The sequence below is a fragment of the Buteo buteo genome, chromosome 17 (genome assembly GCF_964188355.1).
Source record: "Buteo buteo chromosome 17, bButBut1.hap1.1, whole genome shotgun sequence".
Lineage (NCBI taxonomy): Eukaryota > Metazoa > Chordata > Aves > Accipitriformes > Accipitridae > Buteo > Buteo buteo.
This window is the reverse complement of record NC_134187.1, coordinates 8,490,227-8,509,571: the sequence shown is the minus strand read 5'-3', so window position 1 is coordinate 8,509,571 and position 19,345 is coordinate 8,490,227. Positions and strand designations below refer to the sequence as shown.

The following is a 19,345-nucleotide window of genomic DNA, read 5'->3' as shown; positions in this document are numbered from 1 at the left end:
GAGCTCGGCGGGGCGGCCCCCGCGGGGCCCGGGCGCCGGCGGCAGCGGCGGCGGGGCCGGGGCAGCCTCTCCCGCGGGGGCGGCCGCGGGGGGCGTGTCGGCGCGGCGTGAGGGGCGGGGCGGGCCGGGTTCCCCCGCCTCCCGCCGCCGCCGTGATTGGCCCGGCCCGCCCCTCGCCCCGGCGCCCAGGCCGCCTCCCTCCCCGGCTAAAGCGGGCAGTAGGTGAGGGGAAGGCGGCCAGACGGGAGCATGGTCGCGGCTCCGCAGCAGCCTCCGCCGCCGCGCCGCGCCCCCCTGCCCGGCCTCCAGCGCGGCTCCCGGCGCCCGCAGCCGCGCGGGGCTCTGCGTTAGCGGCGGAGGCTGCGATGCACAAGCCGCCGCCGTCGCCCGCCGCCGCCGCCGCCGCGCATCCTCCCGCCGCCTGAGGACGCGGCCGCGCACCCGCGCTGCCGGCCCAGGGCCCGCCTTGCGCCCCCGCGGAGGGAGGTAAGCGGCGCGGCGGCGGCTGCTGCTGCTGCGCGCCCGCGGAGCTCCCCGCCGCCGCCGCCGGCCGTGCCGGGCATCGCCGGGCTGGCGGCTGCCCTGCGCCTGCGCTCGCTGCCCGCATTAAAAACTTCCTGCGTGCCTCCTGCTGCCTGGGGGGTGCTGTGCGCGGAGCCGGCGGGGGATCAGAACGTTATTGTGATGGTGGTTGGTTTTTTTTTTTATCCCCCCCCCCAGGATTTTTTTTTTTTTTCAGCTTAGCGACCGGGTGCCCACCCCCGCCGCGCAGCCACAACTTCAGGCGCTCGCCCGCGCCGCGGCGGGGAGCGGGGTCGGCCCCGCAATAACCCCCCCAGACACGCACCCCGACCCCCCGGAGGGGGCAGCGGCTCTGTCCCCGTGAACCCCCACCCCTCCCGGGGGCGCCTGTCCCGCTACATCCCCCCTCTTCCCACCCCCGGGCCCCCACCCCGAGCCGCCCCCCGAAACTGCCGGGGAAGGGCTCGGCGCGCAGCCCGGCGGGCAGCCTCCCTCCTTCCCTTCCCAAATGCTTCTGCCGGCCCCGCCGTCTCCCTGTGCCTGGAATACGTTTCCATTCTCCCCCCCCCCCCCCCCGCGCTCCTTTTCCTCCCGCTCCCCACGCGTGATGTGTGCGAGGAACTTCTCGGCACGATGTTGCTCGAATATACATATTTGCTTTAAAAAAAGCACTTCGTACGCGTTTCCCACGCCGTGCCTTGCCACGCCGTAAGACAGTCCTCGCCGATGTGAGGGTTTGTTTGGCTGCTGGGGTTTTCTGTTGATGTGTGTGGGGGGGGTTTTTTGGTTTTTTTTTTGTTTGTTTGTTTGTTTGTTTGGGGGGGTGTTTTCTTTTAACTTATCTTTGAGCCGAAGTGCTGTCTGGCGCTGTGAGGAGCACAGAGGCGCATCCCCTGGGTACCTGTTTTCGGAAGGTCTCGCTTAGGATGGGGAGGGAAAAGCTACTTTTTTTTGGTGACATTGAGTGGATGTGACTAGCTGTCCTTGCCGTGCGAGAATGCAGGTCTGTGGTCCCCGGGATTTTGGGTTCAGGTTCCTTTGCCTTCCCGGAGGGTGGAGAAAGGTCTGGAGAAAGGGAGTTCTGGGGATGAATGGTGGTGTTTTTCAGACACTTCATAAATAGTGTGTGCTTATAGTCACCAAGATTTTTTATTTTTTTTTTTCCCCTCCTCTGGCTTCATTTATTAAACTGAAAATATTCCTAGAGCGCTGGAGACAAATCTCTCTCCCCACCACCACCAAAATTATGGAGCCCTGGCCATGTAGTTGCCTGTTTATCTTTTGTTTATTGTATATGAAAACTGTTTTGAAAAAAAAATAGCCTTCTGGTAACTAGATTAAGGGGGATTTAATAACTTTTCCATCAATGAAGGAAAAAGACATGCATGTTTGCTGCAGGCTTATTATTTCTTTTAACGGAAGGTTATATGGAGCATATTGCTGAGAAATGAAGAAACTTTCTTTTTCCTGATATTCTTTAAAACAACTGAGCAAGTGTGTGTGTGTGTACATGTAGGTATGTGCGAGTCTCTTGCACCGATTTAAACATGTTCATCGGGCTATCCTTTTGAGGTCAGTTTTGAGGTACTTAAAAACCAACTACTGTAGCTTTAAGGTGACTGCAGAGAACAGTGTTACTGTCTCTTATAATTAGCAATCTGCTGAAACTTTAAATCCTCCTTGATAGATGTGATGATCTGTGTAAGAGAAGGAATAGTATTCCAGCAAGCTTTGCTCTTTTTATTATTTTTTGCCTCCAAAACAAAGCAACAGTGTGTCTTTTCTTTTTATTATTGTTGTGTTCTGGTTTAAACTGCTAATGGCTTTATCTTCATTTTTCCCCATGTGGAGAAAAATAAAGTACAGCCATATTTTACACTGACATTTATCTGCATCAAACTTTAGTTATGCTCAGGAGATTGTTTAATCTTCTCTGAATAATGTACGGGGGGGGTGTGTGTGTGGTTTTTTTTTTTGTTCTTATAACCTGTCCTCATTGCATGTATTTATGGAAGTTGTCTTCAATTTAAGATGAAATATGGGACATATGCAAATAATTTAGTGACCTGTCCAGGCTAAGACTTAGCCAGCATATGTAAACTACGTCTTTCATTGCCTTGTTTCATACAGATATCTTTGCCCATAACATCTGTTTTGATATTTCCTAATAGAAACTGAATAATGCCTGTGGTATTTTAATTGAAAATTAAAGTTCGGGGTTTCAGTTACTATCTCTTCCAAAATACGAGAGTATCGTTGTGATTTATTTCAAAGTTGAAAAACATCCAGTCATACCAAGTAGTCCTCTTGCAAGTAATGACCAATAACGTTTAATTTGGATGAATTTTTGTTCATGTTCATTTAGCTTCCTGTAGAGGGTCTTAAATGAACTCTGAAATACGCACTGGGTTCTCGGTCTCAAACTGCCTGGCTATCCTGTATTTATTGTCTCCGGTAGCTTATGAAATGTGTGCACAGTATGTCAACCTTTCCCTTAACAACAAAACCTATGAGCAAATGTTCAGTGTGAATTATATTACTGAAATAAAATATTCTATAGTTGTCATGGTTACAAATAGAGGCAGGGTTACTGGTTTTCATCTGCATGCTGGGGAGGGGGAATCTAGTTTTGTCACTTTTTAATTACATTTCTAATGAGTGATGGTCATACTTCAAGTACCCAATATATTAGATACATGGCATAGTGAATTAGATTTTTGTCGAAGTCTCGCTGAAACAAAACAAGAAGTGGTGGTGTGCAGGAGCAAATCCTTTCTTGCTCATTTGTTTTTTTGAAGCAGAAATCTTGAGAGAAGAAAGTAACCACCTCTGTTTTGTCTCTTCTTCTAGATTAGCAAGCTGCCAGGGTTGCTGCTCTTCTTCAAACAATAATAAAAAGTATATGTTGTGTATGTTGACTGGAAATCCCCTCAATGAAGGGAGGGGAAGACACAGATCTAGAAATTAGATATGATTTTGGGGTTTACTGTGTACCATATCTCGTGCTATTGCTTCTAGTGCCTGTTTGTGAGAAGAATTCATTATCCCCAGGTTTTCTGTGCTCATCTAGCTAGCGATACTGCTTCACTCCCATGTGTCGTCCTTCTCCCAGGTTGTGATCTGTTGTTTCCCTTGATGGCGCTCCAGTTTGGCACTGTGCTGATGACCACCAGAATCGGGGCCTTAACTATTTGCAGTTCTTGGCGCTTGTCCCAATGCTGTTTCTCTGCTTCTCTGTGCTCATCTGCAATTCAGTCTTGTTCATGCCTACTTGTTTTCCTGACCTTCTAACTTAGTTCTGAAAACCAATGGACCCAGTTCTTCTGAAGCACAGGAAAAAAAAAACAAAACCCAAAAACAAGGGGAGGGGAAATGAATATATTTATATATATATAATTTTTTTTTCTTTCCTCTGTGTAGAGCCTCTGTGCTGTGGCGGCAACTCTCACACAGCTTTGCAGGGAGGGAAAGGTACCACTGGATCTGTAAATGGAGAGAGAATTTCCAGTCTGTGCTCTCTCGCTTAACTCCCATCCCTTCCATTATAGCCCTGTTGTGGGATTTATTATTTTAATCTTCAAACTAATCTGGAGGGGGTTTTGTTGCACTCTTAACTTGTGGGGTCACTTTAATATTTTTGTTAATTTTTTTAGCATCCCTTTAACTTTAGGCTGAGCGTAGCATTACTCAGGTTCTTGCAGTGACTTGTCCACTAACTACACTGATGCACTTGGAATTACTGCCATAGGCTATGGACCCAGGGAGCCCAGGCACCTGAAGGCCTGATCCTGAAGCTGTTCTGTTCGCAGAGCATCAACTTCATAGTGCACCACAGAGGTCTACATCGTTTTCAGATCATTAATTCTTTGTGCTGTAATCGAGGCTTTTAGCTAGCTAAAATCTCAGCGTGGGTTAGTGACTTATTTGGTCCTTCAGCTTTTTTTTTCCTTCCAGATCTTCCATTTTGCAATATTTGGCCTCGCAGTGTGCTGTTTCAGTAACCTTAAACATGACACAGTATGATTAGATATTGTGATTTATTTGTGTATCTAGTCACTTTCTTAATGTACTCATCTCTTCACAGAAGAAATACTGTATAAATACATATAACCTAAAGCCCACAAACATACAAATTATATAATGCTGCCTTGAATTTACTTGTGGCTACTTGAAATTATTGTATTAACCCTTTGCCACATTTTTTAAATTTCCCTTCTGGTTTTCCGTTAGCTTACCCACTGTGGGGAAGGGTTTTAGCATTCCTCTATTAGGGGATTATTAGTTAACTCTTTTATAAAGTTACTTGTAGGAAGGTGGAGCTCCTATGCGAAGGCTGAAGACTGTCTTCTCGGGAAGTAACCTGCCAACAGCAACTCCGAGTGCGAGGCTGTAGGAAGCGTAAACAGCTTTGACATGCTTCTGTCACTTCTATGTTTCCTTTGTTACCAGAAGTACAAAGAACTCTTCCTCAGCTATAAAGAAAGAGATTAAAAGGGAAATAGATTAGAAATCTCTCATGGGAACGCCTTTCTGTCAGATTTTTAAAAGTCAGTGTACTTCACAGGGTGTGAATATGCGCTGTTTACCTGTTACGGTTAAACCAGAACCGAACAGACCTGGTACGAGAGATGCCCCGAGAAGCCTTCCTGGTGCTGTTGTTATGCAGCCGGTTACCTCTGTGCTGCCTTGACCATCTGATAAATGACAGTAACTGAATTCCTAGTCACACTCTTCCATAAATAATTTTATGTTGTAGATTAGAATATCTGGAACATGAGACCGTTTTCCTTAATTTGTATGTGCTGCTTTTTTTTCATCTGTGATGCTTAGGTCTAGGTTTTCGAATATCCTCAACTTGGATTTTTGCCATAATTGGTATTAACATCAGAAAAACACGTAGTTTTTCAGTAGTCTTAAACTACAGGTAATTTATAGTGCTGGCTTGCAATAGTAATCCTGATTCACTGAAGTAGTCTGCTCCAACTACAGACAAGGACAGATTTATTTTAAAATGAATTGAACATTCCTTTTGTAGTGTTTTGTGGGTTTTTTGTTTGTTTGTTTTTTAATTCCTGGCCATCCATTACAATATGCTATATGATGTGATATTAAGTACTAGGACTTCTGTTCAGGTTTGGTTTACTGGAAGATGTGAATGTACAGTTCTTGGGTTTTTCTCCAGTTGTAGGACTAAACTCTGCATAAATACAGGTAAGACGCAATTTGATTGAGAAAATGAGGTTGTTTCTAGGGGTGTGTATTGGAAATCATTCAGTGCAGCAGTTTGGAAGAAAATGTGCCACTGATACAATTCCTTTGCAGAGTTGCTGTTAACTAAAAACTGTCAGGTGTGCACATGGTAGGAGTGTGTTTTTTGGTCTGTCAATGTAGTTGAGAGATGCTGTGAAGAATCCCTCAAGTTCATACAGAGGTATCTGAGGCAGTAACAGTGTCCTGTAGCAGGTCTCAAACTCAAGATGTGCCTAATTTGTTGAGCTGGACTTTATTCGTACATATCTTGATATTTGTGAACCTTGAGAGACTCATTAGTCTTCAGTCTTTGTTATTTTTTTAAAGTAACAACAAAAAAAACCCCCACCCCAAAACCATAATCTGCATGACAATGTAGACAGTAGAAATCCTGGATTTAAAGTGTGATTTAAGAGCTTTTGCTTCAGACACTTCTTAAAGTACATGCTGATGAGTAATTAATATTTAAATCAGATAATTCTGCTCTGAGATATGCTTTGTCAGACCTTGTTGTAGGATTTTGTGTTTTGGTCTGCAAAAGCAATGCTGGTGGATTTGCAGATCGCAGCATGCTGTAACTACTCAAAGAAAAGTTTCTTTTCTCAGTCTGAGGCTTAAACATGCTGTTTCCCTTAATTAGAGGGAGAAGAATTTAAATGCTGTTAGTTTTTCCAGCCACAGGTAAACCCCAGATCAAAAGAAGAGAGGTGAAAGAGTTCAGGAAGTTCATCTAATAATCATGTGACATGGAGTAATTTTAGAGTGGATGCAGCTGTGTTTACCTGTGCTTTGAAATATGTGTTGCAAATTTTGGTTGACTTGTAGCTTGTTGAACACCTGAATTCATTAAATTATTCCTAACATATTGTATACTTCAAAAAATTCATTTTTAACTTTCTCTTGATTTTTATTGTCTCTTGCTTGCCAAGAGTGGAACAATGCCAAATTGGAACTCTTCATATTACAAAATGTTGTCAGGTATATAAATATCTGGAAAATACTTTTGAAACTACATTAAATGCTACAGAATAACTACATTTAAGGAAAATCTTTTGGAGCTTACTCCTTATCCCTTCATAAAGTTTGGGAAGTGGGGGGAGGAAGTTGCTAATTCCGTATCACATTTATTTTATGTTTTGGAATGAGGGGCAGAGCATAAAAATACATGTGTATGTAAAATGTATAAACTAATTTAAACTGTATCAACCTATACACTATGAAACCACTCCTCGATCATGCCTATATTCTTAAGTATATCCTTAATATATTGGTTGCAGGATGGGTCGGTAGAGCTGTTGAGCATGATGCTGTTTCTTGCAGTATGAAGGCTAGGAGCTCTGATGGCAATGCAAGTCGGTTCTTCTGGTTTGGTCCTGTCCCCCCGCCCTTCTGCCTTTTTTTAAATGACTTGTTTTAGTAAAATGTGTTGGAGGCTATAAGGGATATCTCAGGACTCTGTGAATGACAGAAGGAAAAAGGGTAGAAGAAACTCTTTTCTCTAAAATCGTGCAGGTGGTAGTAGTCCCTGGAATAGGTAGAGATTTCTAGAAGGTAGAAATAAGTAGCTGCTTGATTATATGACACCGGTTATATTTTAAGGGTTCTCTTTAAGAAATGGGAGATTCATATGAGTAACAGCTTCAAAGATGCAACTTTTTTTTTCCTTCCTCATCCTCCTTCCTTACTTGGGGATAAGCTTTGTGGTATCTACTCCTATCCCCATGTTCTCCATCATGATTGTGGACAGCTCTGCTTTCCACCCCAAACAGTGGGTTCCATCCGCAATTTCACAAACAGCTTGATAGATTACATCTGAAAAGCCTAGATACTACCATGGATGCTTTGTAGTCTATGCTATTCAGAGTAGAGAAATACCAGATACAGTAAGAGTATTGTGTGGTTAGAGGTTATGAAAAATGCTGTACCTTGCCTCTTTAGGAGAGGGGTGAAAAAAAATGTGTGGTTAACACTTTCAGGTCATCTCTGACAGATTTGCTAATAAAATGCAAGGCAAAATGTTAAATATGCTGCACTGCCCTCTTTATTATGCTATTTTTGGCTGATCATATGAGGGAAGTATATATTATTTAAACAAAACTCACTGTTCTGAGTGTCTTCTCTTCCTTCTCTCCCCCACATTATTTCACATTTCTAAACCTTGAGCATACCAATCAATATTCCATTAAGAGGGGAATTAACTTGGGAGAAGCTTGCATGTATTTGCATGTAGTAGCTTATTTCTTGGTCTGTGGCATTGTGTTGCCTTTCCCCCATGTCATCTTTTTCTTTTTTTGAAGAACACTCCAAATATTTGTGCAATTACTTCTAATAGCGAGGTTTGCCGTGCCCCATCTTAATTCTGTTAATATGAATTGCTGGTACAGCCTAGTGCAATGCCCTCCTTGCAGGCAACATCAGTCAGATGTTTGTAGCTACCTTTTTGCTTCTGTTTTACAATAGCTGGACATCAAGGTATTATGCTTCAGATCAAATGTTGCTCTTGGTTACACATATGTAGTTAACAGAAATCAATGTTGCATAGGCATAAATGAAAGTTGGATTTGATCTTTTGTGAGTTAACTCTTATCCCATTTATACTGATGCTAGTCTGGATTTTCTGCAGGGTGGATTGAATGCCCAGTCTCAAATTCAGAAGTTGCGAGACTTTGGCTGGCTGTGCCAACATTTTATTCCTTGTGGTCTCTGTACAAAGTCAAAGTAAAAACTACCCTCTTGCTTTCTGAAATCTGAGCCTTGAGACTGCAAACAAATGTAATGAGATTTGATTAAAAGCTGCCTATAGCACATAGAAGCGTGGGATGTGGCTGCGTGGGACCTTCTGGGGAACCTCTCAGTTGATCTTGATGTGTGAATTGTCACGAGCTGCTGAACTGGGGACCAAATCCTGATCTAGTTAACACCTGTGGAGCTGACATGTTCCAATATGTATCCGATGCTGCGCAATGCTTCTGTACCCTGAGGAACAAATCACTTGTGAAATTCAACTGTGAAGGTCTTAAGGCCAAAGAAAGAGTCTGCAAATCTCAGTAGATGACAGCAACTGCAAAAGAGGGGGGTGGCTGGTTGAGGACTAGGCATATTTTCTGGTCTGTGGTTTGTGTGGTCCAGGTGCTTCAATACCTTTTTTCTTCTTTCCCCTTACAGTTCTGTATTGTATAAAATGGGCCAAATTTGTCCTTGGCCCAAATCTACAGAGTTAAATGAAGTTACATTTGGTACCCTGAAAATACTAGATAAACGTTCTGCCTGTTCTTTAAGATTATCAAAGCCCCAAAGTAAAGCCTATTTTCTAGTACATTTTTCTTTTTGGAAGAGAAGTGTGTAATTTTATGATTAAACTTCTGGGCAGTTATAGTTCTGCAACATCACAACCTTATCTCTCTGTGAACTAAATGGCAATGGGAAGTTGTGGCCGATATTTGAGTTGTTATTTATAGGAGGAAAAAATAGAGCATAGAAATGGTATAGGAGTTAAGGAAACAAAAAGGCTTGCCTGAAGTCTCTAAAATACAGGACTAACTTTAAAAGTGGTACTCGGATACAGAAATGCAGCCAAAGATGAAGACAGTTGTGGTTCACTTGCTGCCATAATACTCTTTATTTTGGTTTGTTTGTTTTTCCTCTGTCTCAGATAGAAATTTTGAAAGCCCATTTGTGTGTGTGGGGAGAGGATGCTCTTGCTAAACAGAAATTGCAGCAAGGTTTCCTTAAACTCGCTGTTTCAATATCACACTTGAACAGTTCACAGCGGCATCCTTCAAGCCGTCTAAAAAACTGTTCTTAGACAAATCTTGTGGTTGCAACAGCTAGGTTATTGAAGTATTGTATTTCAAGAATAATACAAGTAAACCAAAAAAACCCCAACCCCCTGTGCTGTGTTGGCTTCTTTATTCAAAGAACTTCATGCAGCTGCAGTGCTCTGATGGCAGAGTTAAGGTGGTCTGGGCTGGAGATCAAGAATGACACCCGGTTGGGTCAGGTTGAGAAGCTTAAACTCCAATTTATGATGGAAATGCAGGTGCAGCTTGAGCCCAGGCATCTACTGCTTGAGGTGATGGTTAATCAGGGCATTAGGTATCTCTGTACTTTTCATCTGGAGAAGCCAGTGGGCTGGTCAGACTTCTGCTGCGTGTAATCTGAGTGGAAGTCCTGGTTAACCATTTCCTTCCTCCTATTTTCAGGCTACGCTGTTTATCATGCAGTTATTCATCTTCAGGAAAACATGAACAGGCTCAGATTTCCTCGAGGTACTTACTAAAATGACATCGCCTATGACAGCAGATTATAAGTTCTCCCATGTCTAAATATTATCTTGTAAGATTAGAACATACCAGTTCTTGGTTTTGAGTAGACCTGCAGCCTCTTGAATTGTACTATAGCCATTTCTAAGTTTGCTTAAGAGGATAGTTTTACTCTAAAAACAAAAAGTACAAAAACCTTATTTTCATATAAAGATTGTGAATTTAACAACAATCAGAACTGTACAGCCTTGGGCCATCTTCTTGATTAGAAAATTGAAAGATACAAAAAAAAAAAACACCCAAAGAGTGGGGTTTTTTTCCTCTATGCTTGTCAGGCATGGTAGCATGAATTCTATTTTTATATATTATAAATATTTTATATTTGTTTTAAGGGGGCAGGAAGTGTGTGTGTGTGGGGTAGTGTAACTTATACCTGTAATTGCTACTCTAACAGCAAAGCTGCTTTTGAGAAAAGACTAACCATCAGGATAAGACCCAAGAAATGTCGGTACTTATCTTGCCTAGATAATGTGTTACTTTTAATTTTAGGCCAAAACTTAGGAGCATGAGCATTGTGTGTATAACTATTACATGAACAAATACACCATTTAATCTTGGCTTGCTGTGTCTAATAAGAGAAATATGTTTCACTGTAGCTGCAATCAACATAATGTCCAGAGATGCTTGCAAAAGAATGATGATTGTGAAGTGGTGATAGAGCTTATGCAGTACTACACGAAGTGACAGCATTGCTCTCTGAAACCCTTAGCCTCTGTCCTCAGAGCAAATTGTAAATATAACTCTGAATCTCTGGGTGGGCTGTTGGCAAAGAGGAATAAACAGAGAGGGATCTTTGAATTTTAAGCTAAAAGTTTCTGATCCTTGAGCTGAAAAACATCTGTTAGCCAAGCCTGGAGCAGGCTTACCAATTGGTATGTGACCTGGCTACCACTAGAGAGGGACGGAGCTCTATATAGAGCAGGGGTGCATTACTTATATAAAGGGCAGATTTCAAATAAATGAGGGTTTTTTTTGACAGTTTTGTTTTTCTTTCTTAGGGTAGAAAAGGAGAGGGTGAATGTTAAATCATGCCGTTGTTTATACCCAAGAAAAACTTCATAAGCAAAGTTTTGTTGCCCAGAAACATCTTTAAAAAGACAGAAATGCTTCACATTCCACGTATAGATCAAACTCGCAAATATTCTTAGCATAAAGGAACAATCAACTGCAAATTGTACTGTGGAAGTTGGAAACAAATTTCTAACCATCCGGGTGAATAGAGAAAGTGCCATATCCCATCCGAAATAGAAGCACAAAGGCTTCCCAGGGAACTCAGGAAAGCAGTGGAGTTCTTCCATTTTCTTTCATGTGATGTGAGTGTTTTATTCTGCTTATCTTTATTTAGCTGCAAATCTGAAGTTTCTCTATTGCACACACAAAAAAAAAAATCCCTGGTCTCTAGGGGAGGTCAACTTCAGTTCTGTGTCTAACTGCAGCTTCTTTTGGCCACGTTAGGACCAGGCTTGCATAGTCCAGTCTGCCTGGTGGCTCTCCTTTTCTGGTTTGGCTGTGTTGTCAAAGCAGTCTATTTCACGTGTATATATTCTTGAAGTAGCTGCACAGGCACTCTGCCCCCAAGTTGCTGAATTACCTCTTCTGTCACTGTGTCTTAAGCCTTCAGTTCTCTTTTTTAGATTTATCTTGTTTCAGATTAATGAAAGCACCACCCACAATTATTGAGCTTCTTTAGGATGAAATGCATCCTGTTAACCTCAGCTTATTTTTGAGGGGTTTCTCCATCCTTGCCTTTTCTGTTTAGGCAGTAAACTCTTATGGGACAAGGGCTGTTATTTTTTTGCCTGTACAGTGAGGTCCTCCTTCCTAGCTGCGCCTTGTGCTCTAACAGGACAAAAATGATTCATAAACTCTGAAAATACTGCTCTTAACCCCTCCTTTCTACGTTTTGGTCTAGAAAGATTCTGTTATGCTGAGGCAAAGCAAAATTTAATGCCACTTTCCCTTTCTCTTAATTACTTATTTTTGAGGAGGAAAAAGTATCCTAAAGAAGTAAAATGAACATTAAAATAACTTTAGGAATCATGGCATGCTTTAATAGGATTTTTTTTTAACTAATAGCTCATTCTAGTTCAGAGATACTTAGCAGTAAAGCATGGGCTTGCTAGTCAGGGGTGTATCTGTTTCTTTTGGAAAGCAAGTATGTGCTTTGTCTCACTCCATTAAAAATAGCAATCCCAAGAATATATTGAAGGCTCTGAACTATTTAGGAGGTGGTTGTTGCTGTAAAGGTCCACAGTCACGCCCACCAGAGGGCATTTTATCACCAATTTCTTGGGGAGAAAGTTTTTTCTTAAGTCACGAATAAAGTAGTAAATATTGGATGGAAAAGCAGTGTATGAAACATTGTATGGATAGCTTTTTTGTTTATATATAAATACATATGCTTATTTCCTGGCTGTATTTATATGTAAATAAGTAATGATGTCAGCTTGAATGGTTGGATTTCCCCTCTGCTTCCTAAATACTTTCTAATTTTACTTGGGGATAATCTGGACGAAAAGGAATTCTTTAAAGCTCTTCCACAGCTGATATAGCCATTGATTACCAGGAAACCGGCCTACCCACCAAACAAGCGCAGCAGATACTCTGGATGATTGCAGTGTACCTCTACTCCCCCCTTTCCAGGGCACTCTGAAGCAGAGGCTGCTGTTCAGGAGCCCTACTCATTTAGGAGGCTGGAATTTGCAAATATACTTAACAGCAAAGCCCCTGAATCCTAAGGAAACTCTTGGCAGCTGGGGAAGCGTACATCTGCCAGATGGACCTGATGTCTTGCATTTGGCAGCAGTTAATGCTAAGGCATGATATGCAAAACCCAAGAATGACAGCTAGGAAATGAATTTTTATTTTAAAAATTGTATTTTGGTTTGGTTTTGTTTTTTCTGTTCTCCCATCCGTCTTCCATTATGAAATAAAGCCTCTTCAGGAAGGGGAAAAAAAAAATCCCCTTCTGAAAATACCTTCTCTCACCCCTTCTCAGGGTGCTTCCTTGTAAACTTGACATCTGTGCTGAAGGTTGGGCTGCCCCAGTTCAGATGTGTGACCTTCATCAGCCTGGTACAGCACACATAATGTGATTAATTCCCTTCAGTTCCCTGTGGACAAATATATTCACTCCACCAGAGCCCCCATGACTTGTTTGCAGTCTCAGCAGAGGCCTGGGGTCATATGAGACCAAACTGCAAACCTGGGCAGTGATCTGAACAGCCTGTGCCGTGACATGTAGGCAGAGCAGTGGTAAAAGCCTTTCTCCCTATGCAGGACCCTCTCTGCATGTGTATGGGACATGCTGTGAATGATTTGAGTAGAGATTTGGATACCCGCCATAAGTGCAGCTTTGGGACCTGTGGTTAGGACCCCATGTTGTGTTTGTGGCCATCTAGATAAAGATGGGAGTTATTCAGAGCATGTCTGTTGCTTGCCAAAAGTAGCTGATGTCATGAGGGTGGATAATGATGAAATGTAGAAATTTTTTTTTTCTTATTCTCCAAACTGTTCAGGTCAAAAGACTGCACCTTGCTAGGATGAAGCAAGCACAGACCTGCAGACCTCCCACCACTCCACCCCGAATGAAGTGCACATAGAGGCTTTGATTTAATCCACAGAGGTTAGAGGGATCTTGTTGGGGATGAAGGGAAACAAAGATATAAGCCAACAGCATAGTTCTCCAGAGTACAGTGTCTGGGGAGATACTTGCAGTGAGGATGGATGCACTATCTTTCTTGTGTGGTGTTAGTGGGGATGTAGAAGGTGCTGTGGCCTCCCCTTATTCCTGGTGCTTCACGGGAAGACGAGTGGGAGCAGTGCTGTGGTCTGAACAGCTCTTCCTTCTACCCAAAATAGGGTTAAGACCCTCAACAAATAGTGGCTGGGGAATTGTGTGGAAAAAAAAATTGCTCAGACTTTAAAAAAATGTTTGCAATGAAAAAGTGAGGTGGAGAATTAATCAAGACTAGCTCCTGCCTGATCAGCAGCAGGCAGTCTCCTAGTAAAATGCCTGAATGTTTTTCAGCCTCTTTATTCAGGTGATAGATCCTTTAGCCAGGAAATATTTTTTTTTTCCAGTGGTGTTAGTGTCTGTGCAAATAAACGACTTACAAAATAATTTTATTAATCCTCTAGGACTGAAACTTTGAATAACATTTTTAGCTAGATAGATTTGCTTTCCGGAACCGTCCTGATGATTTGATAAGACCTATGTCTTTGCCACTTTGTCATCTCTGAGTTTACTAGCTTAATACCTACAAGGGTTGTAAAAGATATCTTGTGGTTGAGAGTTGAGGGAGTTGGTTTTTTTTCTTTATTAATATTTGAGGGCTCAAGTGTAAATTAGCATTAAAAGGACTTTGGATCTGATCCCGTATTTTGTTTCCTTTGCTTTTAATTTTGCCTGTGGTGATGAGCTGGGCTAAGTATAAATGTGGGGACCCAACTGTAAAGACTCAAGTGAGCCAGTGTTGTTTGTCATAGTGGGTGAGTTAGTCTGCTAAGAACTTTGTTAGGATAATAAAAAACCCTGTTAGGATAAAAAAAGTAGATGGCAGCACTAAGCTGTTCTGAGGGAGAGAGGATTTGAAGGTGAGAAGGATGAAAAAGCCTGTTAAATCTGCAATTATTGCAACAGTGCAAAGCTCCCGCAACACTATAGTAACTCATATTAGCAGAAGAACCTTGCAATCTGGTTTCCCTGCTGTTACACTGGAAATAGATACTACTGCTTCCTCTCATTTCATTAGCAAGGACCATATGAGGTCTCAGTGTAGTTCTGAGCTAAAACAAGCTCATATCTAGGTTTCCTACAGAGTGACTTAAGGATTTGACCTGACTGCTGTTTGTATCTTGGTGCTAACTTATTAGCACTATTGTTGTATCAGAAACAATTCCTTGGCTTCCAAAGTACATGCAAGAACATACTTAATTTAAATATATTTTCATTTTGGCATATAGGTCTGTGGCAAAGTTGTGGGAGTGAACTTGCTCGGTTAGGAGGACCATGTAGTCAACAGCATTTTTTTGATAGATGTAGCCCGTACCAGACTGAAAACTTATGCTGATTATCTAGTATTTGAATTAGCATTTTGACATGCTTCAGCAGAAGTCTTTCATATTGAAAACAACTACTTGTCACCTTTTGCTAACTTTGCTGCTTTGCTCAGTCTGGTGTCAAAAGCTGATTTAAGGCACTCAGGAGCAGGGGGAAGAAATGGTTACATTGGAGCCAGGTGACCACCTTGCTTGAAAAATATTTTTGAGCAGAGAAAGGCTGTCTTTCCATTTTGTGAACTACAAAATAGAGAGGAAAAAAAAAAAAAGCGCTGTTTTGTTATTGTTCTTGTGCTTTGAGGCAGCCTGCCCACCAATATTCAGAGGAATTGGCAGCATGTGTCTGGGGGAGGGGAAGAAACTTTGATACCTTCAGGACATCCAGCTTTGAACAGAACAGAGGAAAACCCATGTGGTTTAATTTTGACATAAGCACAAAACCAGCTGGTTCCAACTTTTTGTCTGACCAGTGCTCTCCTTAGCAAGCAGTAGAGCCTGCTGATGGTGCAGAAGGTGAGCTTCCCCCAGAGCAGGTGGTATGTGGAGAAGGGGACTATGCAGGTGATGCAAACTAGCAGGGAGCAGAAAGGGGGTAATAGATGTCACCTGCTGGGGATGAAGGTTGATTTATAGGATTTAAGTGTTTTATGGAAATGAAGGCTTACAGAGCCTAACTGTGTGAGCTGGGACCAGAGCTGCAGTGCCTTCTCCATGGATAATGTCTCCCCCAACCCTCTGTAGTTGTGAGCTTTAAGTCTACTGTTGGAAGGTGGTGGGTGTTTTATAGTGCTGGAGGGTGTGATGTGAAGGATCATAGAATTATAGAATATCTCAAGTTGGAAGGGACCTGTAATGATCATTGAGTCCAACTCCTTGTTCCTCACAGGACTACCTAAAATAAAACCATATGACTAGGAGTGTTGTCCTTGAACTCTGACAGGCTTGGTGCCATGACCGCTTCCCTGGGGTGCCTGTTCCAGTGACTGACTACCCTCTCAGTGAAGAACCTTTTCCTAATGTCCAATCTGAACTTTACCTGAAGCAGCTTCGTCCCATTTCCTTGTGTCCTATTGCTGGTCACCAGAGAGAGGAGATCAGTACCCCACCCTCTGCTGGCCCCCTTGAGGGAAGTGTAGGCTGCTGTCTTGGTTTCAGCTGGGATAGTTAATTTTCTTTCTAGTAGCTGATAGTGTTATGGTTTGGATTTAGTATGAGAAGAATGTTGGTAACACACTGATGTTTTCAGTTGTTGCTAAGTAGTGTTTATACCAAGTCAAGGATTTTTCAGCTTCTGATGTCCAGCCAGCAAGAAGGCTGGAGGGGCACAAGGAGTTGGGAGGGGACACAGCCAGGGCAGCTGACCCAAAGTGGCCAAAGGGATATTCCATACCGTGTGACGTCATGCCCGGTATATAAACTGGGGGGACGGTGGCGTAGGTGGGGGATTGCTGCTCAGGAACTAACTGGGCATTGGTCCAGAAGTGGTGAGCAATTGCGTTGTGCATCACTTGTTTTGGATATTCCAATTCTTTTATTATTATTATTATTGTCATTTTATTATTATCATTTTCTTCCTTTCTGTTCTATTAAACTGTTCTTATCTCAACCCACGAGGTGTTCCGTTCTCTCCCCCATCTCACTGGGAAGTGGCTGTGTGGTGCTTAGTTGCCGGCTGGGGTTAAACCATGACACGTGCCATGAGGTCACCCCTCAGCCTTCTCTTCTCCAAGCTGAACAGGGCAAGCGACCTCAGCTGCTCCTTAAGTCTTGCCCTCGAGGCCTTTTCACCATCTTGGTTGCCTTCCTCTGGACACAGTCTAATAGTTTGATGCCCTTCTTATATTGGGGCACCCAAACCTGCATGCAGTACCCGAGGTGGGCCGCACTAGTGCCGTGTAGAGTGGGACGGTCGCCTCCCTTGACTGGCCAGCTATGCTGTGCTTGGTGCACCCCAGGACACGGTCGTCCCTTCTGGCTACCAGGGCACGCTGCCTCATATTCAACTTGCCGTCAGCCCAAAACCCAAACAAGGATGATCCTCGCTTACCTGGAATGGTTGATCCAAACAGCACGTGGCCCCAGCCGGGGTCTCACGTGGTGGGAGGGCAGGCCCTGGGGCCTGTCTTAGTGTGGGCCGGCTGGGGTTTTGGTTCTTTTTGATACTGATAACTAAAAATAAATGGCAGAGTTGGTGGCCCTCTGGGCTTGACTGAAACCCTGAAGGAGGCAGCGTGGGTCCAAATCCCTCCCCTGCCTCAGGGCTCGGCCGGGCGGCCGCCTCCTCTCCTCAGAGCTCCTGCTTGGCTGCCAAAGGCTTCCTGCTGGCTGGTGGCTTTGTCCTGTCAGGAGTCTAGGAAATGGCCTGGTTGTCTTTGAGTATGTCCTTAGCGTTTTAAAAAACAACAAAAAAGGCTCTTGGGAGGAATTGTTACTTCAGTGTGTCTGTTCTGCAGCTTCTCCAGGGTTGACTTCTGATGGGCCTTCTGCTAGTAGGTAGGTTAAAAAGTGATTGTCAGCGTATTTGATCAATTGCAAATAGAAAATCGATTGTGTGGTTGGATATTTGATGTGTTAAACCAAGTAGCTAGTGAGAAACACCCCAATTTAAAACAAAACAAAAAAAACCCCAAACCCACCCTAACAACCCAAGAACTTTTTGCATCAGTTGGTTTGTAGACTCTCCCGCACTGGAAGTAACTAACTTTATATAGTGCTGATTGCACGTACTGTTTGTTATTATAAATACTGTAGGAATTTGGTGGGGTTTAAGACTGCTAAAATAAAATGTAATTTTAGGAAACAGCAAGTAAATTCTAAGTCTGGAGAGCTGGATGTGTTTTGAGGATGTAGTTTTTAATATTACAATTTTTTGTGCCCTCTTGAGCAGCTTAAGGTGGTTAACTGATATGCATCAGGAAAGGAAGAGCTTGTTCATCTTCTGGATCTTATGGTTCTGTTGTGCCCTCAGAATGAAGATGGATAATATGATAATGTGTTTCTTTTGTCTGAATTTGAGTTCATGTGATACTCCTTTTTTTTTTTAAAGAATGTTCATTTAACTTGATGAATATATTTTTTCTGAAACACACCATTTTCAAGGGCTAAATGTGTTATATCCAAATGAAGTTTAAAAACAGGCTGACCATGGAGCCACCAGACTTCTGGTCCATCTAACCAAGTACCTGCTTCCAGCAGTTTCCATGGCCAACCATTTGTAAAAGGAGACATGATGCTTTGATTTGGGTGGTTGCAATTATCTTTGTCTCTCACTACTTTTCAGAGGTTATTCCAGAAGTTGAATACCTTGTACCAAGAGTGTTTATCATGGACTCTTTAATCTCTTTATGTTGTTAACGATATAAATATGTCTGATTGCTTTGAGGGGGATTCTTTTTTGGCTTTTTTGGCCTTGACAGCTTCTTCTGGCTTCAAGCTTTGCAGTCTGGTTAGCCATTTTGAAACTATCTCATTTTATCTGTTCTATAACTTGTAGCTTTTATTGAATTCCCCTTTGTTATGAGACCAAGAGGAGAGAAACTGAAGTTATGACTTCTCTCTGCTAGTCACGATTTTACATTTTTATTTCGTCTCTAAAGTCTGCTATTCAGTCTTCAGTCTGCCTTCAAATAAGTGTCTCCACATCCAAAATATTGTTGTTATGGTCCTCTGAGCCCTCTCTGCGTCTGCAGTATTTCCCTTGGATTTGGGTGTCTAACACAGAGAGCAAGGAAGCAATACTATTGATTTGATAGTGGCACTTCAAAACTGCATTATTGCTCAAGCTAACACACTGGAGGTTTTTTTGGTATTGTTTTCCCTGTTTCATTGAGCAGTTGTTTCAGGATTTTCCATGACCTCTGCAGAATGGCGCCCATATGAATTTAGCTGAAATACTTAAAAAAAGTCTAGCTTGCTCTCCCTGAGATGAAATGACTCTATTCTGCTTATTTCAATGCAGGTTGTCGTTGGTGCTTTTAAGTATGGGAGTTTCCCTTTTGCTTAGATCAATGGCTCTTCTGAGCAGTCCTGCAGATTAAGACTTTTGGGTAATCTGAATTGGATCTTGTTCTGCCTTTGGAACTAGGCTAATGTCAAGAAATTTGTTGATGGATGCTGATTTCTCATGTGTATATCAAGGATATGTATTCTATCAAGGGGCCTGCAGTTACATATGTTTCCTTTCTTTACCA

The 19,345-nt window shown here is 42.7% G+C and overlaps 1 protein-coding gene across 1 annotated transcript in view; it reads left to right on the top strand.

Moving 5' to 3' along the window:
• Positions 1-233: 233 nt before the first annotated feature.
• The window catches only part of KLHL29 (kelch like family member 29), a 409,774-nt gene continuing 390,662 nt past the window's right edge, over positions 234-19,345 (top strand). Inside the window, exon 1 of the mRNA XM_075049045.1 lies at positions 234-486. The gene's annotated coding sequence lies outside the window, so the exon portion shown is untranslated. The remainder of the gene's footprint in view (positions 487-19,345) is intronic.